The 19,329-nt window shown below is 53.2% G+C and overlaps 1 protein-coding gene across 4 annotated transcripts in view; it reads left to right on the top strand.

Annotated features, from left to right (window-relative positions):
- LRFN2 (leucine rich repeat and fibronectin type III domain containing 2) overlaps window positions 1–19,329 on the top strand; it is a 187,835-nt gene that overhangs the window by 150,919 nt on the left and 17,587 nt on the right. The window lies entirely within an intron of this gene.

Below are 19,329 nucleotides of genomic sequence, written 5' to 3'. Positions count from 1 at the left end.
CACATGTGGCCTCTTGGTTTTATTTCAATTCAAAACAATATTCATGATCAATCTAGTGTATGCTTTTGTTTCTTATTTCTTTCCACTCAATGTTATAGCTTGCTTAGTTCCCGTGATAGTAAAACATCTTTCATTTTTGGCTGTACCATAATTTATTTAACCAATTTTCTATTGTTGGACATTTACGTTGTTTCCCATCTTTCAATATTAATATAAGGCAGCTGTGGATATTTTTGGATGTAAATATATTTGTGCAACTTCAATGATTTCCTTAGCATATTGTCCTAGGGGTTGAATTACTGGCGTAAGGAGTAAATTATAATCTTCATACCTTGCATATAAATATTTATTTACCCTCTCGCCCATGGAGGGTGACAGTGCCCTTTTGACCACACTTTTGCCAATTATTGAATATCTAATCACTTTTACCTTTGCCGATTTTATAGGTGAAAAATGGAACCTGCTTTAATTTGCATTTCTTTGATGGCTTGTGAGGTTGACCTTTTGAAAATAAGTATATTTCTTCGCTTGCGAATTTATTATATGGTCTTGACTTTGATAAAAGTGTGAAGGCGAAAAGCTCCGGGCTGTGAGGCTGGCACAGGCACTGCGGGAAGGAAAAGGCAGCATGTGAGGCGGGGGGAGACGTTGGCATCAAGGCGGCCGGCGGCGCACTGAGGTTGTCAAAATGACGCCCGCCCTGGGGTCTCAGAAACCCTGGGAGGGATGCAAGAGTGATTGGGGCTGCGCTCCTGAAGTCACTCAGGATGGGCACTGAAACTTCTTCAACTGGTGATTGACAACCTGGAGACACTCGGTTTATAAATACAAATCAAATGAAAGCATGAAACGTTGGATAAAATGAAGGCAGGTAACAATGCTGACCTCCTCTTGAGGTGTCATGAGGACCGGAAGAGGCACAGCATGGAAAGCCCCCAACAGTGCGTTCACATAGTGACCAAGGAGTACAAGTTATTATTATTGTTAGTAAGAGCTGTAGTAACAGTAACGGTCAGAGTAGGAACATTGTCTTGTCCGCCATCCTGGGGAGGAGACGGAAGACGAAGGTTGGGTACACATTCAGTCTGTAGGAAGACAGGTTTCCAAAATCTTAGAGAAAAGGGTCGGGGGAGTCTGCAGGCAGCTAACAGTAACAGCAGTCGCTAGCCAACGTTGTTGCCAGCTTACTGTGAGTGTGACACGTAGCCTTACAGGCAGTACCTTTAATTCTCCTGGACACGCCGAAAAATAAAAAAGGCCGAGAGAATTCACCGACTGCCACAGTCACGCAGGGCTGATTTGAATCCAGGCCTTCCGGCTTCAGCGCCCAGACTCAGCCACCGCAGCCGTGCTGCCCAGGGTCCTGAGAGCAAGGGGAGAGTCAGAGAAAGCAACTGCAGGCTTTTAGAAAATGAATTGTCCCCATTGGAGAGAAAAGACACCAGCGGCTGCTCAGTGGCTCTCTGACGTGCTCAGACTTTAACAAGGAGGTGCACCAAAGAAGGGAAGAAAGGCCTATATCCAAAGATGAATATTAAAGAGAGTACAGACAGAGTAAAGGCAGCCAAAAAGGGCTTTTTAATCCTTGTCCGTATCAAGAAGAAAAAATGACAAAAGTCTCTGGTTGGGAAAGAGGTTGCAAAGAGACGGAACAAGAGCTGGCAGGCAAAGGCGCACAGTTTCCAATTTGCCTCCGCCCTCCCCAGCAAGGGGGACGAGAGCAGCAATAACAGTACCCACAAATCTGCCATAAGAGCTTGCTTGCGCCGGGCGCTGTTCTAAGGGCTCTATGCTCTTTGTGAGTGCCTAAGTGAGTACTAACTCACTTAGCTCCCCAAACCCCAGGAGCAGAGAACTGTGGCTATTCCACTTTCCCTGTGAGAAACTTGCCCAGCGTGCTACACAGGGGGCCGTAGCAGAGACAGAATTTGAACCCAGGCAACCTGGGGAGGATGAGACCAACACTACGAGAGGGAACCGAAGGCCAGCAGAGACATGGCACACTGCGGTGCCTGAGTTCTGGTCCCCAGTCCCCGAGGGTCACGTCCAGGACTGAAGGAACACTAGATGAGAGTCCCAAGCCCGAGGAGTGGTCATGAGACAGGGTGGACAGACGGAGACGTGCCTGAGTGCGGAAAAGGGCCGATATTCTGCTTTTCGAAGAATAGACTCGGGAAAGCACAGGATGCTAGGCTGGGCTGCAGTCACTGCCAAATTCTAGACAGGATTTCTCAACAGATGGCTGTAAGCCCTTGGAAAAGAATGCTGATCGCCAGGACCCGATATAGCTTCACAAGGTCCTGCCAAATTACTGAGCTTCTTCAGGAGACAGTGGGCCAGCAGCTCTCAACCTTCGAAGCTGCCTGCTCATCCTTCAGGAGGGCGAGTGTCCTCCGCGACAGTCCTCCATGACAGCCATTCTCTACTAGGCCCGGGCCCCAAGCGTCTCCACGGGCAAGTGGACCAGGATCTCTGGGGGGATAGTACGCTTCGAAACAGCCTGGGAGTTCCCATCGGCTGTGACGCACCACCATCAACAGTCTGTCACAATGGTATAGGACATTTGACAAAATCTCACACTGTGTTTGGGACAAAATGGAGAAATGTGAACTGGTGAGGTGGGCTTGTCGCTGGTCAAATAACCAGACTGATTAATGAATGGACGTGAACGTGCAAGACAGCCTCTGCCTCGTGCCTCAGCTTCTGCCCCCATTTCTGTACTGCTCGATATGTTTTCTTATTGACCTGGGCAACGACACAGAAAATATACACTCCTTTCGGTTCAAGGATTCAATGGCATGAGTGCAAAGTGATGAAAATCTGACTTGCCTGGAATTTTGTGGGGCATAGGCAGAGAGTTTTAGTTGATCTCAAGGACATCATGGCCACAAAGTGATGGAGCTGCTGAAAGACTCCCTTAGTTTTTGGTTGTGTTAACAGAAGTAAAGTGCTCAGATCATGGGAGGTTATGAGTCTAATCATTGAGTGCTTCAAGCTGGTCAGAGCTGAGCTGTAATATGTTCAATACAAGATGGCACAGTCTTAAGAGTCATTTTTGCCAACTGCCATGCATCCAGAGATCAGCTGGTGAGAATGGGATTCTGGAAGCTCATGTGAAATGGACAAAGGGGACTTTGGAGCTGAGAACTTAGAAAAGAAGTCATAGCTCCCTTAACTTATTCAAAGAACTTATGAGTAGACGAGAGGAAAAAAAAATACACACAGACTCACACATGAAAGTAGGCACCAGCCCTTTACAAGAAAAAGTTCCAACAGCACAGCTTGACACACTTCCCTCCTTGCTCTCCATCTGGCTGTGAGATGGTTCGGTTTTGTGTCTTTCTCCCTCGCTAGCATGTGCTGTTCACGCGTACTCATCTCTGTGCTCCCATCTCCTCGTAAGTCCTAGCCCACGGGAGCTACTGAGTCAACATGCGATGAACTGAACGGAATGGAGATGAGCATCAGAGCTGCCCAGCAGCAGGAAGCAGCTGCCTGTCCCAGAAGGGCTCTTGCAGAACCTGGCTGATCCGTGCCGGGGACAGCGAATGGGCAGCCCAACCTCGGGCAGGTGTGGGAACATTTGACCGAAATGATCCCTGCCCTGATAGTTTCATACACTGTTTAAGACTTTTATAATCCCATGATCAAGACAAGGTTGCCATTGCTAAACCCACTTGCTATCACCAGTCGGGGCCGCTGTGGCATCTTACCTCCTCGGGGTAGGGTGCCCTGTCTTGTACGGGTTAAGCCCCAGGGCCTGAGGTCACACACAGGGACTTCAGCAGAGACTGAGATTGTCCAACCAGAGCTGGACACAGCCATTGAAAGGTCACCACTGACCCCCGCCAAGGGCCCACAGGAGCTCTGGGGAGCTGTGAGCAGTGTCTGAAAACATCAGGTTCTGTCCTGCATGCCGGGATGGGGGGCAGAGGCCTGAGTGATCCCAAATCATGGCTAACTCAGGAGTCGAATTGCCTGTGAAATCGCGTCTTGCTCTTTTGTCAGATAACTAGCTCCCTAATTATCTGGTGGTCCTTGCTGGCCTCCCAAGGCATCTGCCTTCCCTGAGTACACAGGGCTGAGCCCCATGGGCCGACCCAGGGACACGCAGGACACAGACGGTCCACAGTGGGGCCTGGTCTGTTTCCCCTGAGACTGGGGAGGGCGACTCCCGTCTCTCTCTCAGCCCAGGGCCTGTGCTTTCAGGAAGTGGCTGGCATTAATGGGGACAGTGTCAGAGTGAGGGGGGTGGGGGTCAACCAGGGAAAGAGGAAGGGTGGCGAGAGGGGATTCAGAAGGAAGGGGGCCTCCCCTCCCCACCGGAGAAAGCGGTAGCCCACCCCGGCTTGGCCTCATTCTGGTGTGACATGGAAAGTTAAGTGCCCTGCATGTCATTATCAGCCCAAGTGACATTCACAAACACTTGTCTCCAAGAGTCATCCAGAACATCTGTCACCAGGCGTGATGTTGGAGCGATCCCCAGGAGGGATAGGGAGCAGCAAGCGCACTCCTAGAGCTCAGTGTGGAATCAGCCAGGGGCCGCCCTGCCTTCAGTTTGCTTATTCTGTGGCATCATCTCCATGCAGGGCAAGTGAGGGACGTGAGGAGAGGGCCCCCGAAGGTGGGGGAAGGCAGCAGCCATCCCTCTGCTCTGTCTCTAGGTCCCCTTTCCATGCCATATTCTTCTCTGATTGTCAGGCATACCCCCACCCTCAGGAGACTGGACCGCCTTACTGAGTTTTGCAGGGCTGTTGGGGAGGAGGCATCTTTTACTGTTGCTCTGTCTCCCATCTGGGGACAGGATAAGGGGGCAGATTCTGCCAATTCCCACCCCATCAGGACCCTGTCAATCAGCCCTTAAGAGGAGCTCTGCTCCCTCCCCATGAAAATACAGCCATCCCCACCACGCGGTGGAGGGAAATCTAATGAACCCGGGATTTTGTGGAGATGGGGAGAAGCTGGTAGGGACAGGTGTTCCCTAAAGCGGGGGGCAGGCCACGCACAGGACCTGCCGCCTCTGCAGGGGGAAGGTCCTCTGACTCAGTCAGCTGCTTCCCCAGACAGCCCTGCTTCTACAGAAAGGGACGGAGCCCCCACAGACAGGGGAAGGAAGAGCTGTGAAGGAGGAAGTTGGGTGGATGCGGGGAAAGCTCCCCAGGCTTCTCCCCGATCAGAGCCAAATCAAAATCAGCCTGCCTTGGACTTTACATTTTCCTAAAGTTCTTTCACACTGTTTCACTGTCGAAACGTGGCACCCACAAGGGGGCATGGACAGGATGAATGTCACACCCATTTTAGAGCTGGTAGAACTCAGTCTCAAACTAATGGAATAGATTTCCCAAAGTTCCAAATGATAAAGGCCGGAGACGTGTTCTCCCGTGTCCGTGCCAGGTACTGTGCTGGGGGCACACCTTATCATGCCCAGGAGGGAGTGACGGCTGCAGACCTGGGCTGAGGGGCACCGACTGTGAGGCCTCTTTCTGGGAAGGACAGGTACCCACTGCGAGCCTGCTGGGATTTTCTCTTCCAGCTTTAGTCTCCTCCCCCCATTTCTGAGGTCTAGCAATGTTGAGGCAAAGGGGAACTGGAGTGCCAGTGAGAACCTTGGGTCCCACTCAGGAATAGCCACCTGGGGCCAGCTAGCAGAGAAGGTGGGCAAGATGAGCATTTCTGGGTTCTAGGCCTCACCGGGTGAGCCATTGTGAAGTGACAAAGTCACCAGGGACATCACAGAGAAAGTGAGTCTGGAGTCAGAAGTCCAGAGTACCAATTAGGATGAACAGAAAGCTCTACCTAACATGACTTAAACTCATAGGGGTTTCTATGTCTCTCTCGTAATGAAGTCCAGTGGAAGAGAGTTTAGGTCTGCTTTTCTGGGCAGTGTAGCTACCTTCTTCTAGCTTCTTCTAGCCTTCTGCTCTGCCATCGTCAGCATACAGTTTCTGTTCTTAAGGTCACCTCATGGTGCAAAATGACTGCTGGAGCTCTAACTATCACATCTCCCTTCTTCACAGCAGGAAAGATGAAATACAGAAGGGCAAGAGGGCAAAGGGGAGGGGTTCTCAGAGGCCCCAGCCAATAATTTCCACTTACATCTCATTGGTCACATCTGTCTGCAAGGGAAGCTGGGAAATGTAGTCTTTTTAAAAGCTAGCACACTGCACTGCCATTAATATAGAGAAGATAGGGAGGCGGCCAGCACTTCCAGAACCTCAGTTTGCACCCCAGCTCCACTGTTTACTAGTCCTGGGACCACAAGCAAATCACAGCACTGCTGTCAGTCTCCATTTTCTCATCCATAAAATGGAACAGAGATTTCTTTCTGCATATTTCGTAGGATTGTGGCGGAGCCTAAATGAGATCAAGTATTTGAAAGTGCATCTTTCATAGTCAACCATGAAATATTGGACACATGTAAGGCCTTATTGTTATTATGAGCCTGCCTGCTTTCCCTTCTTGGGCCCTTCTTGTCCCTGATCTCCAGGCAGCCTCTTGTGGCTCTAGTCTTCAAAACCTTACTCTAAGAGAGTTGCAAACTTGGAAAATGATCTGATAGGGTTTTAAGGGATCAAGGTAAAAGGTGTAACTCCTTTCAGAAATTTTTGAAATTCAATTGGGAATTCTGAAAGACGTAAAGGAATGAATCTCTAATGGTGGAATTTCAAAACCCACAGCAATCTTGTGCAGAGGGAGACATTTTTCAGGGACATCTTCCAAGGGTATCTGAAATCAGTACCTTCTCATCCTGTCCCTCTTGCTCTGCACAAGAAGATGACACCACTCAGATTCAAAAACCTTCAGGGCATCTGTTCAGAGGATTTCTCCACTTGTCATTCCCTCTTTAGTCTCAAAAAACTCTGGCTGGAGACATCTTCGAAGATAGAAATAATTGGCAAGGGGAAAGGGATTAGAGTGTGCATCTGGTCTGCCTCGCTTCTGAAATGCAACTTTTCCCTCTAGTAAGGGAGAACCAGAGAACCAGTCCCCTTTTAGTTTTATATATGTTTGGTTAGTTTGGGGATGGGAGTGGGGATATGGTTTATTTCACCCCAGGAATGGTGTGAAATCAAAGAAAGGGGTCAGGCAGGAGGAGTGTCTGAGACTATGGGGTCAGTGCTGGTGGTGGCCGCCATCAGAATGACCGGACTTTCCAAGGGTGTTCACAGCATCACAGCACCCAGCTCTGCTCAGCCTCATAACAACCCAGAAGGGCCGGGGTGGGGGAGGTGTGAGGCCCAGGCCTTCTGACCGCAAGCAGGAGGTTTCCCACCAGCCAGTGTCCCCAGCCCTGGCTGCACACTGGAATCCCTTGGGGAGTTGCAGCCTCCCTCCAAGAGATCCCAAGTCAGCTTGGGGTGGCACCCAAGCTTCGGTGTTTGCACAGCCCCCCAGGGACTCTGACGTGCAGTCAGCATCATGCCGCCTGCCAGTGAGGTCAGGGGAGCGGGCAGCACTGGTGGGCAGAGCCATTGTAAACCCCACAGTGAGGGCTTTGGCTTCTGAGCTTTTGGTGACAGGAGAACCCAGGAGACCTGGGTTCCAATCCTGCTGATCGTCTCACCTCTCGGAGACTTCGCTTTATCTGTGACATTGAAATAAAAATCCCTTCGAGCGGGGTTATCTCCAAAGAGAGACAGTATGAGAAACACTTGGGAAACATCACCTTGTGCATCATCATTGCTGGAGTCATTTTCTTGCTCCCTGGCTGAGCCTGAGGGATTGAGACAAGGAGGACAGAATGGGGGCCTCAGACACGGGCTCTCGTTACCTCCCCTCTCTCTTCTCGGAGCCTCAGGCTGCTCATCTGCAGAATGGGGTAATCATAGCCGTCTGCTCCCCTCAGCAGGTGGTTGTGAAACGAGCATCTTCATCAAGTGCGAAGTGCCTCTGGGAGCAGAGCTCGGACCACAGTGGCTTCACAAATTCGGGGGTTTGTTTCTGTCGTATCACAGAATTCCAGAGGGAGCTGGTGTGGCAGCTCCATGGGCTCCCGGGACTGTAGCTCCTTCTGCAGGTCAATTGCACGATCCTTAACATGTGGCTCAGCGCTCGCTGACACTTCCGCCTGGGGACTGTGCCTGGCAGGCGCAGCCCACAGGCAGGGCTGGCTAAAGTGCAGGGCGTTTGACCTCCCCAGGAGCAGCCGCAGCCTATGGCAGAGGGAGTTGGAGGATTAATACCCCAGCTTCCTCCCTCTTGGGGGCAGCAGGAAGGGGGCCACTGGGGCACGCTCCAGGCCGTCTCCCAGTGCTTCCCAGGCAGACCGAGCCCCAGTGGCCCACAGTGGTAACTTGCTTTGCGAAACACCCTATAGGGACTTTCTTCCTCACCTCCTTACCACAGCATCCTGGGCCCACCTCCCAGTTAAACTGGTGCTCGAATCCTTGTCTCAGGGTCTGTTTCCAGGGAACTCACACTAAAACAGGGGCCAACCTCCCAGACGCGTCAGCCCCTTTAAAGAGCCCCCCAGAGGTCCCACCCAATGACCTCTGCTTCTATCTCACGCATTTCCTCCAGCCTGCATTGGAGGCTGAGAACTGTAGCCTGTTGTTCAGGCACGTTACCTCCCCGGATCAAACCAGGGCTCTGCTGGGAAGGTGGAGAGGAGGATGGGTGCTGGGGAGGTGCGCCACTGCCAAGAGCTGTGGCCAAAGCATCGGTGTCATTAACGTTTCTCGGCACCTGCCCACATAATCCCAAACACAGTTGCCAGCGTGTAGCTGAGGCCAGCCCGGGAAGGAAGATGATCCGGGCTGCTTTCTCATCTCTGGAGACACTAAGACACAGAGAGAAGTCAAGAGGGATGTCTTCGCTCCTGTCAATTAGGCCTATGGTCTGCAGTGTGTGTACGTGACGGGAGTGGGCACCCTGTGGGTGACAGGAGGGTTCAGGATGTGAAGTCAAATTAATGCCCATCATCTTCAGAGTCTCAGAGGTGGGGGGGTGGTGAGCGGCAGAATCACACGGAACCACAGACTGTGATGTATCAGCCCAGGGCGAGAGCAGGGCCACGGAGACACACAATACGGCCAAACGAGCTCATTAGCTATTTACAGAGGCGAGCTGTTTCCAGCTGGGATGGGCCCCGAGAATGGGCTGCAACCGGCTCTGTGGCCGTGGGGCTGACGCTGCGGCAAGGGTTCTGATCCCGATGTGGGAACTAACTTCCAGGTCATCGTAAAGAAGACAAGGGTTTGGAAATTAGACATCACGGGGAACTACTAAACACTTCACCTTCTAACTGGGTAGTTAGTTAGCAATGGTACTAAGTTAAAGGGCCTTTCAGTTTAGGAATTAGCCACCGAAAAGGTTAAAATGTGGATGGATTGCTGGGTGAACTTTACCTGCCTGAGCTTTCTCTTGAGCTAACGGAGGTGATTCCTCGTGCCTGTGTCAGGAGGGGTGTGTTCGGGGCGGTGGGGGAAGGGGAGGTGCTTCTGGGAGCAGGTGGAGTGTAAGCTGTGTCCTGAGTAGATGGGATTGGAAGGAAGAGGGGAGGGTGCTGTTTTAGGGGGTACCCAGGAGGAAGGAGGCAGAGGCAGGAAAGGTGAGGGCTGGTCGAGGAGGGACCTGGGAGGGTGCTGGTCTCTCAGTCAGCTGCCGCCACAGTAACGCTGCGTGACAAACAAGCCCAAAGTCTAGGTGGCCTACAGGCACTAATATGCCATTCTTTCACCTGTGGGTCTGCAGGTTGGTTGAGTTCAGCTGGGCTGGGCTGGGCTGAGCTGGACTCCAGGCTCCAGTTCTGGTTTAGCCCTTCTGTACACATCCCGTTCTGGAGCCCTGGTCGGGGCAGTGGCTGTCCAGAGTGTGTTCTCCTCGTGGTGATGGCAGAAATGCAGGAGGGCTGGCCCAACTGAAGCAGCAGGTGTCAAGCCTCTGCTGGCTTCACATCTACTGCATCCATTGGCCAAAGCAAGTTACATGGCCAAGCCCAAGGTCCAGGGGCAGGGCCTGCACCCTCACCATCAGGCCACGGCAAGGCTGTCGAGGGGTCACTGTGTTACAGGCAGTGAAGACACGGGACCAACAACCCAAGCTGCCACCCTGGCTCACCCGGTGGAAAGGCCAGCTCTAGCGTGGTGGTTCTGAAACTTGAGCACACCTCAGTCACCTGGTGGCCTTGTTAGCACACGAGGCAGGACCCCAGCCCCCGAGCTGCTGACTCAGTCTGTCTGGAGTGGGGTCTGGGAATCTGCAATTCAAATACATTCTCCCGGTGGTCTGGGGACCACCCTTTGAAAAACTCTGCTCTAGGGAAATAATAGGAGGTTTGTTCAGAGAGGATGGAAGAGGGCAGCCTGTGGGTGGCCTTGAATGCCACACAAAATAGCTCTATTTACTGAGTCCTTACCACAATCTAGTTATTGTTCTAAAATGTTCTGTGTATTCTCCTTGTTGGCACATTCACCCTGTGAGGTGTGATTTTGCCACTTGACAGATGGAAACTCTGAGCCATCGAGGGTGACGTGACTCACAAGGTCCCCGAGCTTGGAGGTGGTGCAGCGGGAGCTTGTGGCCAGGGCTGTCCTGACTTCTGGCTTTCTCCTATTGGCACTGGGGGGCGAGGGTCAGGTTCTAAGGGGAAGAATGCCCTGTGGTGGAGAAAACTCTGCATTTAGAGCTGGATGGTCTAGGCACAAACCACACACTGACTTTTGGTAGCTAGATTTCATTTATTCAGTCAACAAAAGTTTATTGAGTGTCTGCTTTGGGGTAGATGCTGACCAAGACCCCAGGGTTAGAAAAAGATAGGCAAAGTCCTTGTTTTCAAGGAGCTTACATTCTTATGGGGGAGAGGGACAACACATTTGAAATGTACACTGGAAGAAAAGTCATGCCTGTAAGGAGACAGAGACTGGGGGTAGGGGACTACTGTTTTATATATGGTCAGGGATGGCCCCTCTAAGGAGTGACATTGGAACAGAGACCTGAATGGAGTGAGGGAAAGAGCCAGGCAGGGGGAAACAGCATGTGCAAAGGCCTGGGGTAGGAACAAGCTTGTCTTCTTGGAGAAACAGTGCATCTGGAGGAAGAGTGACAGTAAAGGAGGTTAGAGGAGTGGGCAGGGCTGGGTCATGTAGGTCCTTGTAGGCCATGGCCAGGCCTTGGATTTTATCTGGAATGAGATGGAGCCACTGGGAGGTTGAATACAGGAGAGTGGCATGATGTGATTAAGAAGGAAGATTCTGGCTGCTGGGTGGAGAATAGACTGCAGTGGGCAGGCATGTTACAGGCCGCTTGCAGGCAGCTTGGCTGTGTCTTGAGACCCTCCTGCTCCTAAACATCCACACTGAGAAAACGGTAAAGGATCGTTCCATCTCTTCCCCTGGGGCTTGCTCTGGGGGCCGGAGGGGAGCAGGGTGTGGGCACCGAGTGAGCAGGAAGTACTCAGGTCAGGAGCAAAGCAGCATTTGGTCAGGATGTTTCTGGCAGAATTCCCTCCTGGGCCTGCTGCCGCCTGGCCCGGCCCCTCGCTGAGCCGCGGCCTGTGTGGGAGGCATCTCAGATCTCCCTCTCCAGAGCAGAGCGTCCCCCTAGCAGCGTCCCAGCCCCTCAGCCAGCGTCCCCTGCCCTCCGAGCCCGTGTCCTTTTACTCTGATGGGGAGTAATTATTTCTCTTCTTGTTTAATTAGCTCATTAGGCATGTGCTGCAGTATTTCTGATAATAAATCGCCTTCTTAGTGGCTCTTAAGTGAGTTTTGCCGGCCCTTGGCCACGGCGATGGAGGCGGCGGTGGTGGCTGTGGGCGTGGCTGGCGGTCGGGGCCTTGGAGCCCTGTGTTCTGTCCCCCAGGCACATGTGGACAGGTGGGGAGCCGCCGGGCCCTGGGCGCGGAGACGGGATCTTGGAAGCTGCTCCGGCAGCGGCAGCCGGCCCCAAGCTCCGGGGAGATATTTTTACACCCGTCAAAATGCCACCGTGTGTGAGCCAGCGCCAGGGGCTGCCGCCCAAGGCTGCTTGCTCTCCTCCCCCACGCTTTGATTGTCGCTCAGAGAAGCTCTGAGTGGAACAGGGAGGCTCGGAAAAGTGCTGGGTTGGCTAGGCGGGTGCTCAGCAGTCCTGACCCTCTGGCAGGGAGCTGGAAGGAAGCTTGTGTCCTGCAGCAAACGTAGGGGGGGGGGGGGTGGGGGTGTTGGGAGGGCAGCCTGCCCCAGGCTAAGAAGAGTGCCCAGGTTCAGACCCAAACCCCACTCTCCCTCCTCCTGTATACCGTGGGCCTAGGAACAAGACCCTGTCCAAAACTACTTCCTTCACAGAAGATAAGAGGGCCTGAAAGTCCACCATTAGAGATGCATTTCTTTGCATCTATCAGGGCAGAAACCTGGGAGATGCTGAAGTGGTTTCCTCTGGGACTGGTCAGCAGAGGATACAGACACGATGGAGGGCACGGGGGAGGTCTCAGCGGTAGGATGAGAGGGGGATCAGGAAGGGGTCGTGAGGGAACCCAAAGCCCAGTACCCCCGTGTGGATGTACTGCCGAGGGCTTGAGAGAGTTCAGGGAGCAGGAGGGAAAGCCGAGGTCTTGGGACCGGTCCAGCTATTTATTCATCACAACTCTCTTGGACTCTGTTCTTCTGTCTTTAAAATGGGCCTAGTTCTTGCTACTCGTAGCCATTGGAAAAGGTCCAGAGTGAGAAGGGGATAGTTCCAGGTCATCCAGGCCAGTCCTCCCCTTTCTTCGTGAAGCCTGATGATGCACACCACCCCTCCCACCCGTCTCCCCATCCTACCATGCAGGATGTTGACCGGCCCCAATGGGGACAACTTCCAGACACAGGAAACTCCCCCCTCCTTTTTTTTTCAAAAGCCCACACCACTGTTGTTTAGCTAAAAAGATTCTCCCTATTCCAGCTCCAAATGTGTCACCCTTTGCCATGTCCCCTTAGATTCTGCCTTCATCCTCATCAGGAGGAAAACAAATTCATCTTCCGTAATACGTCCATTTAATTTGGGCAGATATTCTCATGGCTCACCTAATGCTATTTCATTCAGGTTCAACATCCCCCTCCTTGCCTTCCTCCATTCTTGCCTTTTACCTTTAGTCATTCAAGAGGTATTTATTTGATGTTTGTAGTGGCAGGTCTGGGCCACTGGCGGGGAAGATGGCCATGAACAGGACACTCCTGCCTCCTGAAGTTCGTGTTTCCCAGGGAGACAGACACTAAAGGACTAAGTACTTGAGTAATCTCTGATTCAGTTACTGCAGCTGTGATAAGTACCGTCTGAGCATATGCAAGAGCAGGCCCCGGGGGCGGGGGGTGGGGAGCAGTCAGGGAAGGCTTCCTGGAGGAGGTGACCCAGAAGATCAAGTAGGAGCTCAAAGAGTGAAGCGACACGGGAGGCCCTGCAGGTAAAATGCTGCCATGTTTGTCTCTGGAGCAGGAGGGAACCTGGGGTGTGTCCTCTGCGGTGTCTCTTGGTCCCTTGTCTCAGATGCCAGGTTGTGCTGTCCCTCGGCATGTGTGGGGGTCCAGTGGACAGTATGCTGGATGTGGCCTGGCCGGAGCCAAGTGAACTGAGGCAGCCCCTCCTGGACAGGGGTGCCCCTCGTCTGAAGGCAGCCTCAGCCCGCTCTGGCACCCTATGGTCCAAGTCCCCACAGACAGGGGCCCCTGAGGAAGCCGCTCCCCTCGCATTGTTCTGAGGCCATCGTGCCCCTCCTCCCTAAGCTATTCCCCAGATAAAGTGGCCCCGGGCAGTGTGGCAGCTTCGTGGGTGTTATAACTGGCTTTATGGTTGGAAGTCACAACAAACCATCGTGGGGTCCGGGGCCTCTACTTCAAACCTTCTTACTGATTTTTGATCTGCCATAAGCCATTTTTAAACATTTCCTTGTCTCATTTTACATGTGTTTTTCTGTTTCAAGTCACCTCCTATCTTTGGCTGGAAGTCTGTGGCTTATAAATCACAAAACCGATTGATGGAAATTAGGTCAAAACTGCCGAGTGGGTGCAGGTGGCTTCTTCTCCAGTAGTGATGACGTTAAGAGCCAATCTTTCCGAGAAATTATGACGTGCCAGGCACCGTTCTAAGTGGCTTTCATTATTAGCTCGTTTAGCTCTTTCAGCATCCCGAAGAAGAAGGCGCTGTGCTTATCTTGATTTTACAGATGGGAAAACTGAGGCACAAAGAGTTTAAGACCCTGCCCACCTATCCTGCCCGGGATTCGAACCCACGCCGGCAACCTCCAGGTCCACACTGGATGCTCTGATAATGCGCAGCTACAGTGCGAGTGCGCGGAGCATGCGCATAACCGCCCTGGGCGGCCGCTGGGACAATGAGGCCCACGGTGCCCGGCAGGACTCCGGGATCAGGGAGGGTAGGTGAGCTGCGCAAGGTCTCCCAGCCGGAAAGTGGCAGAGCCAGAATTCAAACCCAGGCCCACCATGGTCCAGAGAGCTGCTGAGGCTCCTCTTCCTCCCAGGTGAGATGAGTTAGGATGGAGGAGTGAGATGGGTGTCTTGGGGTCATAGGTGGTATGCTCAAAATCAAGGCCAGTGACCCCGTTTTCCTTCTAGACCGCCCCTTTCCCAGGACCCCAATCTGTTAACACACCCAGCACTGTCAGCCCATCAACGCTCAGAACCATCCTGAGAAAACCAACGCGTCCCGCCCACCACACAGAAGGAGGAAACAGCTGGGTGCTACAGGGGAGGATCTCAGTTAGACAAGTGGGGGAACTTCCAGGCAGCGCTGGTGAGGTTTGACACGCAGCCACAGCAAGCAGAAGGAGGCCTCGGCTGCCAAAGGGCCTGGAGGGCTCCATCGGACGTGGGTGGGCTGTGTCTGCCCTTTGCCCCTTCTCCCTGCTGAGAAAACTGATGGCCAGACCCTGGGGCGTTGTGATTTATAACGTGCCATTTGAACCGTGGCGGCTCTGCCTCCCTGTGGCTGCCTCCTGCCAGGACTGAAATGAAACCCGGGTCCCGGGTTCAAGCCTAGTGATGGGTTGTGCTCAGGAGAGAGGGAAGAGATGTGTGGCTTTGTCTCTGCCCTCAATGAGCCATCATCCCCCAGAGCCACTGTGTCCACTGCCTCCCACGCCAGGCAAAGCCCAGGCCCAGCGCTGAGGGGCAGGCGGGCGTGCAGGGCTGGAGGATGGCGCCGTGAATCTCTGACAGCCATGGCTCTCCGGCTCGTGGGTGTCCAGTGGAGGGAGCAGCCCATAGATCACAGCTGGGCTGTTGACCTTGAGTCTTAAGCAAAGTGAAGAATAAAAGGTCATATTTATTCCATCAGAGCCACGGGAGCTGTGAAATATCAGACTGTGAGTAAAGACAGTGGTAAATCATGCGCCGCTCCCGGGAACCTTGCTGATCTGTCTTCCGGCCCCGTCACCCCTGGGCAAGCTGGGGATCAGTCAGCTCAGACATGGAGAAAAAGAAGAGATGGGGGCCCAGGGGGACCCCACACAGTGCTCTCTCTGGAATACAGCAGTGCCAGAATCACTGAGATCCTTAGGTGCCCAGAATGTAAGCTGTCCTTCAGCTCAGAGGTCACCTTCTTAAGCTGAGCCTGCCCTCCCTGCCCCAAACTTTCACCTTCTTTTCACCTGCTCTGCTTTTCCTTTTTCCCATAGTGCGCTCCACTTTCTAACATACTAAATAATTTACCGATCATGTTTGTCATTTACTGTCTGCCCTCTCCCCGCCCAGAATGTCAACTCCGCGAGGCAGGGACTTGAGTCTTGTGGTCACTGCTGTGTCCCCAGTGCCTCGGGCAGCGCTGGCACGTAACAGGTGCTCCATGAAAATTCCTTGCATGAATGGAGGAGGCTGGAAAGACCTTAACGATGGTCTGATCCCAGCCCCTCCCCATGCCAGGGAGGAGCAGAGACCCAGACAAGGGGCGGGACTTGCTCTGGGCCATGTTAGGGGTGGCAGAGCTGGGAGAAGAATCTGGGTGCCTGACTCCCAGGCCAGAGCTGGGGTCCTGCGTGGTCCGAATTGCAGTCACACCCATCAGAGGATGGGTTTGCTGGTCACCTTCTGTTACCTACCTGGGGGACCCGGGAGCTGTGCAGCCCCGGGCAGGGCAGGCTGGGGGCTTGCTTGCTTCCTCCCTTGATTTACAAAAAAAAGGTAATAAAGATACTGATAACTAACTTCTTAACTAAAAGGGGGTCCAAAAATATGGGTTTCCAAGACTGGGGAAGGTCGGGGAATTTTCCTTCCTGGGAATTTTCCAGTGGTGGGCTGGGAGCACAGGGAGAAGCGTTGAGCGTCATCACCTGCCTGACCACCAGTTCCTTCACGTGGATTGCTCGTCTGATCGTCCCTCCTCGAGTGGAGCTAGAGCGTAATAATAATAGCTAATGTTTATTGAACTCTGTGCCGGACACCGGTCTCAGCGCTTGTCGGTGCTCATTCATTTAATCTGCCCAACAACTCCATGAAGGGGAGAGCTTCTATTATCGTCTCCATGTTACAAACGAGAAACCGGAGGCAAATATGCCGTAAAATAAATGCTCCCATTCTGGGTGCTTGGGATGCATCAGTGAACAAAACAAGCAGAGATCCTTGTCCTCGTGGGGGAGACTGGCAACAAGCTCGATAAATGGGTAAATTATATGGTGCGGGAGGCAGTCCTGCTCTGCACCAGAGATACAGCAGAGCAGGGGAAAGGGGCTGGGGGTGGTGGGCAATAGCAAACAGGGGGCCTGGCAGGTCGCACTGAGAAGGCGAGACCTGGCAGAGACTTGAAGGAGGTGAGCCAAGCAGAGGTCTGCAGGAAGGGCATTCCAGGCAGAGGGAACAGCTGGGGCGAGGCTGCAAGGCCAGAGCACATCCAAGGAGCCACAAGGGGCCAGGGTGGCTGCAGGAGAGAGAGTGAGAGGCAGAGTCGCAGAGGTGGGCAGGAGGTGGTGGGGCCGGATCACGGGGAGCCTTGCACGCCCCTGCAGAGACAATTTCTCAACTGCTCCAACTGACTCAAATGCTCACCTCAATTCAACGCTCACATAGGCTCACAGCCTCAAGCCAACAGCCCCCTCTGCTCACACACCAAGGAGGCTTCTACACCGGCCAATAGACACACACACACACCCCTCCGTCAGTCAATGAACACAGCTACCCTGCCCAGCTTCACCGTCCACCCGCTGCGTGTATGGGATGGGGGCAGGGGCAGCCACCCATCCACCTTGCTTCATCCGCAGCCCAGCGTCACCTCTCCTGGCCGGCCCAGGAGAGGGAGGGGAGCAGGCCAGTTCCCGGGCCCCACTAAAGTGCTAGAGAGACTCCCGGCAAAGTACACACACGAGTCAATCTGTGATTTCCTCACATGCTTACTGCCATGCTAAGATCACAGCTCCCAGGCCATCCTCCAGGGACACTGAAGTGCATTAGAGGCTCTATTCTGTGCTCATGGTCCCACAGGAGCTGATGTCCCCAGGCTTGGGGATGGGCTGGGGAGGGGAAGGTAATAAAGCTGCTACTTTTAGTTACTCCCGTTGAAAACCAGGACGGTGCACCACCAGGCCGGCCTCACCTGAGAGCTCGTGGCTAATGAGTAAACCCCATAGTGAGGTTCGTCTTCTCACTTGGCACAGAGACCCCGAGCCCCAAGACAAGCGGCCGGTGCCCCAGATAGCTCACCTTGGGCGGCTGCGAGAGGTCCTGCTGGGAGATGGGCAGGTTGGATAGTGTCAGTGTTCTCTGTAAAAAAGGCGATGGGGAGATGATGGACAGATGACAAAGGAAGTGGGTGTTTACTGTATACGTATATCCTCCACTGAGTATATATTGTACATCTGCGCTTTGCGTATGTTATTTCTAAACCTTGTATGACTCTGCAAATTAGGTTTGCAAACTGCTTCTATAAACAAGAAGACTGAAGGTCCAGGCAGTTAAGTAATGGGGCAGAGATTCTGCAGCCAGTAAGTTGTGAGTCTGGATTTGAGCCCAGAGCCCACCTCACTGTGTGTGCTCTCAGAGTGGGGGCCTGGGTGCCTGAACTCCCACAGCCCTTTGATGACTGTGTCCTGCCTGCCCTTCTCCTGCCTCCCCCTTGTTCCTGTCACCCCGCTTCTGATGGTATTCTTGTAGAATTCTAGAATGTCAGAATTGGACATTGAAGCATAGGGAAGGGAAGTGACTTGCCCAAGGCCACACAGCAAGTCTGCGACAGAGCCAGGGTTAGCGCCTTTTCCATCCAGCCTGGACCTGAGGCTATTTGGTGGGTGTGGACAGCTCTGCTCCTTTCTCCTCCCTCCCACTTGGCTGGACAGGGTGGCCTCCCCACAGCCCACCACGTCTAACGCCAGAGGTGGTTTCTCTCCCCGCCCCTAACTAATCTCTTTGTGGCCAGCCTGCTTGTTAGAGGCAGAAGGCACTGGGGCAGGATCAGCAGAAACGCAGCCGGAGAAGTGCTGAGCCGGCATCTCCTGACTCCCCTACTGGAAAGGGCATCTCTCATCCCAGGGGGAGGCGGTGCTCAGAATGATGCTGCAGCTCAGCCAGCCAGATGCCCGACGGGCCACATGGAGCCCAGCCCCCGTCGCGCAGCTTGGAGTGGCCCCCCAGGAAGTGCCCGTCGTTTTCTTGGTCACTCAGGTCCTGAGTGTCCCCTTTAGAAAACCCCCCCTCACCTCTGCGAATGCATCATCAACATGCTGTCTCGATTCGAATCTTTGTGTTTTTCTCAACGGTCCTCTGGGGCAGCCAGCAGTCTCATCATGCCCATTTGACAGAGGGGGAAGCTGAGGTCCAGAGGGGTAATAGCTCCTTGTTCAAGATGACTCAGCTAGCGGATGGTGGGCCGGGATTTGAACCCCATCTTCAGACACCAAATCACACCTCATCCTGGCAGCTTTCTATCGCACAAACACATTCTAATCACTGCACTGAACAAATAGCATCATATTTAAATTTCACAAAGATACCGCGTGATCAATGTTATTGACCCATTTTGCAGGCAGGAAAACTGAGTGAGGCTGAGAGATGGGACGTGACTTGCCTACGTTGCACAGTCAGTAGCCTTTCTTCTCCGTGGTACACACTCAGCCTGGGGGTTGGAACACTTCCCTCCTTCAGGGAGCTTCTGATCTGGCAGAGGGAGGGAATTATAGTTGGGGGAAATGGCAGGCTCCCAAACCCATCCACGAAATGCCTGGGGACTTCATTTCATCTTGATTTCTTCTGTCAAGGGTCCTTGTTGACTTCACCATTGTCATTGAAACAAAACCTGCGCTAACTGTTCATTCATTACTGCCAGGCCTCACGCCAGGCATTTATAACACTTTATCTCAGTGAATCCTGACCCTATTCCTACAAATTAGGGTACTAGCATTCCTATTTAACTAAGCCAGAGAGGGTTAGACAGTCT

The sequence above is a fragment of the Equus caballus genome, chromosome 20, assembly GCF_041296265.1.
Source record: "Equus caballus isolate H_3958 breed thoroughbred chromosome 20, TB-T2T, whole genome shotgun sequence".
Classification (NCBI taxonomy): domain Eukaryota; kingdom Metazoa; phylum Chordata; class Mammalia; order Perissodactyla; family Equidae; genus Equus; species Equus caballus.
Note: the sequence above shows the minus strand (reverse complement) of the source record. Positions and strands in the feature narration are given on the sequence as shown.